Raw genomic sequence first — 7,364 nt, 5'->3', positions numbered from 1 at the left:
ATCAATGAAACCAAGAGTTGGTTTTTTGAAAAAATAAAATTGATAAAACTCTAGCCAGCCTTCTCAAAGAGGGAGAGAATCCAAATAGATAAAATCATGAATAAAAATGGAATTATTACAACCAATCCCTCAGAAATATAAGCAATTATTAGGGAATACTGTGAAAAATTATATGCCAACCAACTGGACAACCTGGAAGAAATGGACAAATTCCTAAGCACCCACACACTTCCAAAAATCAAGCAGGAAGAAATAGAAAGTTTTAACAGACCCATAACCAGTGAAGAAATTGAATCAGTTATCAAAAATCTCCCAACAAATAAAAGTCCAGGACCAGATGGCTTCCCTGGGGAATTCTACCAGACATCTCAAGTTGTTCCAAAAAATAGAAAGGGAAGGAAAACTTCCAGACTCATTCTAGGAAGCCAGCATTACTTTGATTCCCAAACCAGAGACCCAGCAAAAAAGACCTACAGGCCAATATCCCTGATGAATATGGATGCAAAAATTCTCAAGATACTAGCAAATCGAATTCAATAGCATATAAAAAGAATTACTCACCATGATCAAGGATTCATTCCTGGGCTGCAGGGCTGGTTCAATATTCACAAATCAATGTGATACATCACGTTAATAAAAGAAAAGATAAGAAGCATATGATCCTGTCAATCGATGCATAAAAGGCATTTGACAATTCAGCATCCTGTCTTAATAAAAACCCTCAAGGAAGTCGGAATAGAAGGAACATACTTAAACATCATAAAAGCCATTTATGAAAAGCCCACAACTAATATCATCCTCAATGGGGGGAAAACTGAGAGCTTTCCCCCTGAGATCAGGAACACTACAGGGATGTCCACTCTCACCACTGTTGTTTAACGTAGTGTTGGAAGTTCTAGCATCAGCAATCAGACAACAAAAGGAAATCAAAGGCATCAAAACTGGCAAAGATGAAGTCAAGCTTTCACTTTTTGCAGATGACATGATATTATACATGGAAAACCCGACAGATTCCACCAAGTCTGCTAGAACTGATACATGAATTCAGCAGTCTCAGGATACAAAAATCAATGTACAGAAATCAGTTGCATTCTTATACACTAATAATGAAGTAACAGAAAGACAAAACTGATCTCATTCACAATTGTACCAAGAATCATAAAATACCTAGGAATAAACCTAACCAAAGATGTAAAAGATCTGTATGCTGAAAACTATAGATAGCTTATGAAGGAAATTGAAGAAGATATAAAGAAATGGAAAAACATTCCGTGCTCATGGATTGGAAGATAAATATTGTTAAAATGTCAATACTACCCAAAGCTATCTACACATTCAATGCAATCCCAATCAAACTGCACCAGCATTCTTCTCGAAGCTAGAACAAGCAATCCTAAAATTTGTATGGAAACACAAGACTCCGAATAGCCATAGTAGTATTGAGGAAGAAAACCAAAGCAGGAGGCATCACAATCCCAGACTTTAGTCTACTACAAAGCTGTAATCATCAAGACAGCATGCTATTGGCACAAAAACAGACCAATAGAACAGAGACTCCAGAATTGGACCCACAAATGTATGGCCAACTAATCTTTGACAAAGCAGGAAAGACTTTCCAACAGAAAAAAGACAGTCTCTTTAACAAATGGTGCTGGGAGAACTGGATGGCAACATGAAGAGTGAAACTAAACCACTTTCTTATACCGTTCACAACGATAAACTCAAAATGGATGAAGGACCTGAATGTGAAACAGGAAACCATCAAAACCCTGGAGGAGAAAGCAGGAAAAAAACAAAAACCTTCTTTGACCTCAGCCACAGCAATTTCTTACTTGACATGTCTCCAAAGGCAAGGGAATTAAAAGCAAAAATGTACAATTGGGACCTCATCAAGATAAAAAAGCTTCTGCACTGCAAAGGAAACAATCAACAAAACTAAAAGGCAACCGATGGAATGGGAAAAGATATTTGCAAATGACATTGGCTAAACGGCTAGTATCCAAAATCTGTACAGAACTCACCAAACTCCACACCTTAAAAACAATCCAGTGAAGAAATGGGCAGAAGACACAAATAGACACTTCTATTGAAGACATCCAGTTGGCCAACACACATGAAAAGATGCTCAATGTCACTCATCAGGGAAATACAAATCAAAACCACACTGAGATACCACCTCACGACAGTCAGAGTGGCTAAAATGAACACATCGGGACACTAGAGATGCTGGCGAGGACATTGCACTTGGTGGGAATGCAAACCGGTGCACCCACTCTGGAAAACAGTGTGGAGGTGCCTCAAAACATTAAAAATAGAACTACCCTATGACCCAGCAATAGCGCTGCTAGGAGTTTACCCAAAGGTTACAGGAGTACTGATGCACAGGGGCACTTGTACCCCAATGTTTATAGCAGCACTTTCAACAATAGCCAAATTACGGAAAGAGCCTAAATGTCCATCGACTGACAAATGGATAAAGAAGATGTGGTTTATATACACAATGGAATACTACTTGGCAATGAGAAAGAATGAAATCTGGCCATTTACAGCAACGTGGATGGAACTGGAGGGCGTTATGCTAAGTGAAATCAGTGAGGCAGAGAAAGAGATACCATATGTTTTCACTCTTATGTGGATCCTGAGAAACTTAACAGAAGACCGGGGGGGAGGGGGTGGGACAGTTACAGAGAGGGAAGGAGGCAAACCATGAGAGACTCTTAAAAACTAAGAACTGAGGGGTTGATATGGGGGGGGGGGGTGAGAGGGAGGGGAGGGTGGGTGATGGGCATGAAGGAGGGCACCTGTTGGGATGAGCACTGGGTGTTGTATGGAAACCAATTGGACAATAAGTTTCATTAAAAGAATCCTTTGGAAAACATACACTTGTTTTAGCATGTTTTCCAGTACACAATATAGTATACTGATCATCACCATGCTGTACGGTAGCTGTCTAGGACTTAATCTTGAATAACAAATTTTGGAACCTCTGACCAACCCTATTCCTTCTCCAAGTTCTCAGCAAAAACCATATTGCACCTTCTGAGTTGGATGTTCAGATTCCTCATAGAAGTCCCACCGGGTAACATTTGTTCTGTGACTTATTTCAGCCGTTGTACTGTACTCCAGTTCCATCATGCTGTCACAGATGGCTGGCTTCCTTTTTTATGGCTGGAATTCCACCGTGTGTACACACATTGTTCTCTATCCATTCATCCATCAATGGACAGTTAGGTTGTTTACGTGTCTTGGATACCGTGAAAAACACTGCAATGAACATGGGCTATAGAGATCTTTAAGATCTGGATTTCATTCCATTTAGATACTTCCAAGTAGAATAACTGGGTCATAGGGTAGTTCTACTTTTAATCTTGTGAGAAACCTCCATTCTGTTCTCCAGACTGGCTACACCAGTTTGCATTCCCACCAACAGTATGAAAGTTCCCCTTTCTCCACATACTGACTTTTTAATATCTATAACAGCCATCCTAACAGGTGTGAGGTGACATCTCATTGTGGTTTTGATTTGCCTTTCCCTTATTAGTGATGTTCAACATCCTTTCATGAACTTGTTGGCCACTGTAGATCTTCGTTGGGGGAAAACATGTTTATTCAAGCCCTTAAGAGTTCTTCGCCCATTGAACAGTTATTTCTCTCTTGTGTTGTAGGAGTTCCCTACACATTTCAGATACTGAGAGGGTTGCATCAGATAGACAGGCTGCAGATATTTTCATCCACTACTGCTCTTTGGTGAAGTGGATGGAGGAGGTCTCACGTGGGAGTCGGGACATCTTGAATGGCTTTCACTCCTGTGCCGAGATCTGAACCCTGTCTAGTTTGCCAGAAGTTCCCAACAAGGTCCTTTTAGTTTTGAAGCAGGGGGCAGCCAACAACACACAAAGGAAAAAGTTTTTCTCACACCCTCCTCCTCAAAGCACGCCTACAGTCACAAGACAAATAGCAAAGTCCTACAACTGATGTCTGTAAAACCACAATGCTCTGTAACAGACGCTGGCCAGAAGGTTCTCTATGGATCGCTTCCAACGAGCCCCAGATTGAAGAGCAAGGAAGGCTTTAGGTACCACAAGCCACGGTTTTCTCCTTATCTGGTGAAAGGATTTTTTTTTTTTTTTTTTTTTTTTTGGTAAATGTGCTTTTAAACTGTTGAATTGTGGTATTTCTCATTTTAAGCATCTTTTCATTATGTTTATTGCTGACTTATGGGAATAGCTCTCAGAAGCTGATTTTAGAAGCACAGCTCTGATTTATATTGTGGGCAAAACAGAACACCAGGTAAAGTGCCTTCTCCACTCCTGTTCGCCTTGTTCAAGGTAAACGTTACTGTCTTATTACCTGTGCGCTCTTCTGAATTGTAAGAGAACATGTTTTAATATCTTAGGCAGGTAGCTGCTGGGAGATAGTCAAAGGTGTGTGTTTTCACACACATACTCAGATATATACTCACCCAAGTGAGATTTTACTTTGATAACTGTACAAATGTGTAGTTTAAATGAGAATTAGAAAATGTGTGGAGGATCTAAAATGCATAGTGTCCATATTTCCTCAAAAAGAAATCCCTGAAAAGATTTTTGAAGAAATCTGCATAATGACTTTTAGCATACATTTTCTTCAGTAAGATTTTGAGCATCTACACCGGAAGGCAAAGAAATTAAATCTACAGTTTTAGGAACAGTTGAACTAAGTGGCTTTAAAAATTCTTATGATTTTAGATTAGTTACTCCTACATATTTGAAATTATAGAATTTTTTTCAGGTGTTTTATAAATGGATTCAGGTGATGTTTTTCTATTTAACTTATTTGTAAGATTTTAGTATTAAGGCATGATCCCATCCTCCTCTCTCCTAGATATCATTTTAAAATGTGCTACAAGACCAAATTTGTAACCACTGAATTAAGAATTTTACATCCATGTTAATAGGAAGGGGTAAGTCGTCTTCAAATCTGAGTTACTGGTTATTCAGTCTACCACCAACAAATAGGAAGCTGTACATTCACATGTGCAAGTGTCCTATGTAAACCTCTCCCAGGTGCACACACTTATTGCCTACATAGTCATGATGTTTCTTCTACGCTCTAGGAAATGGAGGTCTCATTTGGTCTTCCTCCCCCCAGATTTTAAGTTCCACGAAGCCATGAGCAACACTTCACCTTGCCGGCCATGGTTTCCTTCTTTCCTAAGCACAGAATGGGTGTTAATACCTACATGTTGAATGAGCAGAAGGTGGTGTGATGGAGGGCAGGTGACAGCTCACATAACAGACAAGCGAACACACCAGCTAAGGCTTTGCCAGGGTCACAGACTGGAGCCTGGCAGACTTCAAACAATACGCTGTCTTGTAAATATCAGAGCTTTTTTAAGTTAGTTACCATATAGTGTCACCTTCGCTTCCGGAAGTAGAATCTAGTGATTCATCACTTACATACGACACCCAGTGCTCACCCCAGCAAGTGCCCCTCCTTAGTGCCCATCACTCATTTAACCCATCCTCCCCATCCCCCATCCCATCAACCCTCAATTTGTTCTCTGTATGTAAGAGTCGCTTATGGTTTGCCTCCCCCCTGTTTTCATCTGTTTTTTCCTTCCCTTCCCCTATGTTCATCTGTTGTGTTCCTCAAATTCCACATATAAGTGAAATCATAGGATATGTCTTTCTCTGACTTATTTCGCTTAGTATAATACACCCTAGTTCCATCCACACTGCTGCAAAGGCAAGATTTCATTCTTCTTCAAAGGAAATAATCACCAAAACTAAAAGACAACTGATGGAATGGGAGAAGATATTTGCAGATGTCATATATAAAGGGTTAGTATCCAAAAATCCATAAAGAACTTACCAAACCCAACACCCAAAAAAAACCAAATAATCCAGTGAAGAAATGGGCAGAAGACATGAACAGACACTTCTTCCAGATGGCTAATAGACGTGAAAAGATGCTCAACATCACTCATCAAGGAAATACAAATCAAAACCACCATCAGATACCACCTCACACCCATCAGAAGGTCTAAACAACTCAGGCAACAACAGATGTTAGTGAGGACACACAGAAAAGAGACCCCTCTTCACTGTTGCTGGGAATGCGAACTGGTGCAGCCGCTCTGGAAAACAGTGTGCAGGTTCCTAAAAAAATTAAAAATAGAACTACCCTACGACCCAGCAATTGCACTACTAGGCATTTATCCAAGGGATACAGAAATGTTGATTCAAAGGGAAACATGTACCCAATGGTTATAGCAGCACCATCAACAGCCAAATTACGGAAAGAGCCCAAATGTCCACCAACATATGAGGGGATAAAGAAGATGTGGTTTATATATATACAATGGACTATTACTCATTGCAGGTTAGAAAATTAGCATAGTTTATTTTTTTTATACTTTTTAAATTTTTTTTTTTTTGAGAAAGCAAGCAAGCTGGGGGAGGGCAGAGAGGGAGATAGAACCCAAAGCAGGCTCCACACCATCAGTACAGAGCCAGACATGGGGCTTGAACCCATGAACCAGATCATGCCCTGAGCCTAAATGATGAATCAGATACTTAACTGACTGAGCCCTACCACGTGCCCCCTAAATATCAGTTTAGACTACTCAGTCTTACAGGTCTGTGCTCCCTTCCCCTGTTAAAGGCACATTGAGTTGTAGCTTGGGAACAAAATACTCAAAAACAAGACACCACAAACAACCTTTCCAACACCAAATTTTCCCCATCACGTTAACAGGCCTCCTTCAATTGATTTGATCAACTGCCCCACCAATGGTTGGTAAGCAGCCCGCAATTAAGCCTTAGCACAACAAGCATGCAGTATTTGTTCTGAACAGATACAGAACCCCTAGGAGGCCTACAGAAAACCCTTGAAAGTCTGGTGGTCCTGGAGGGGGAGGGAGTTCTGTCAGATGCACCTCTGAGCAGTCCTGCATCCTGGGCGTTAAGGTACACAGCACCCAGTCCATGGTGGTGGCACACGGGTGGCCCATGACTGCATGCCCCGAGTGGTAATGCAACAGGAAATGATGGTGCCTTCCTCCAACACTGCATGGAGGACTGAACCACAGCAAGGCACTGAGAATGACATGCGTGTTCACTCCGTAACATGCACAAAACCTAACATATGGACACATTAGCTATGGCCGCCCGAGTTTTGTACAGAGGAGGGAAGTGAAATGGACCGTTGAGCTATTCATCATCACACTAAAAATGATGAAGAGTAAAAGACACCATAGTGATTTTTTTTTTCGGGGTGGGGGGGGGCGGATATCTCATCTGGAGTCAATTGACAGTGATTAGAAGCTTATAAACACATGATCTGTATACATAAAATAAAAATACCTATAAAAAATGAAAACC

The sequence above is a fragment of the Leopardus geoffroyi genome, chromosome B4 (genome assembly GCF_018350155.1).
Source record: "Leopardus geoffroyi isolate Oge1 chromosome B4, O.geoffroyi_Oge1_pat1.0, whole genome shotgun sequence".
In the NCBI taxonomy this organism is placed as follows: Eukaryota; Metazoa; Chordata; class Mammalia; order Carnivora; family Felidae; genus Leopardus; species Leopardus geoffroyi.
Note: the sequence above shows the minus strand (reverse complement) of the source record.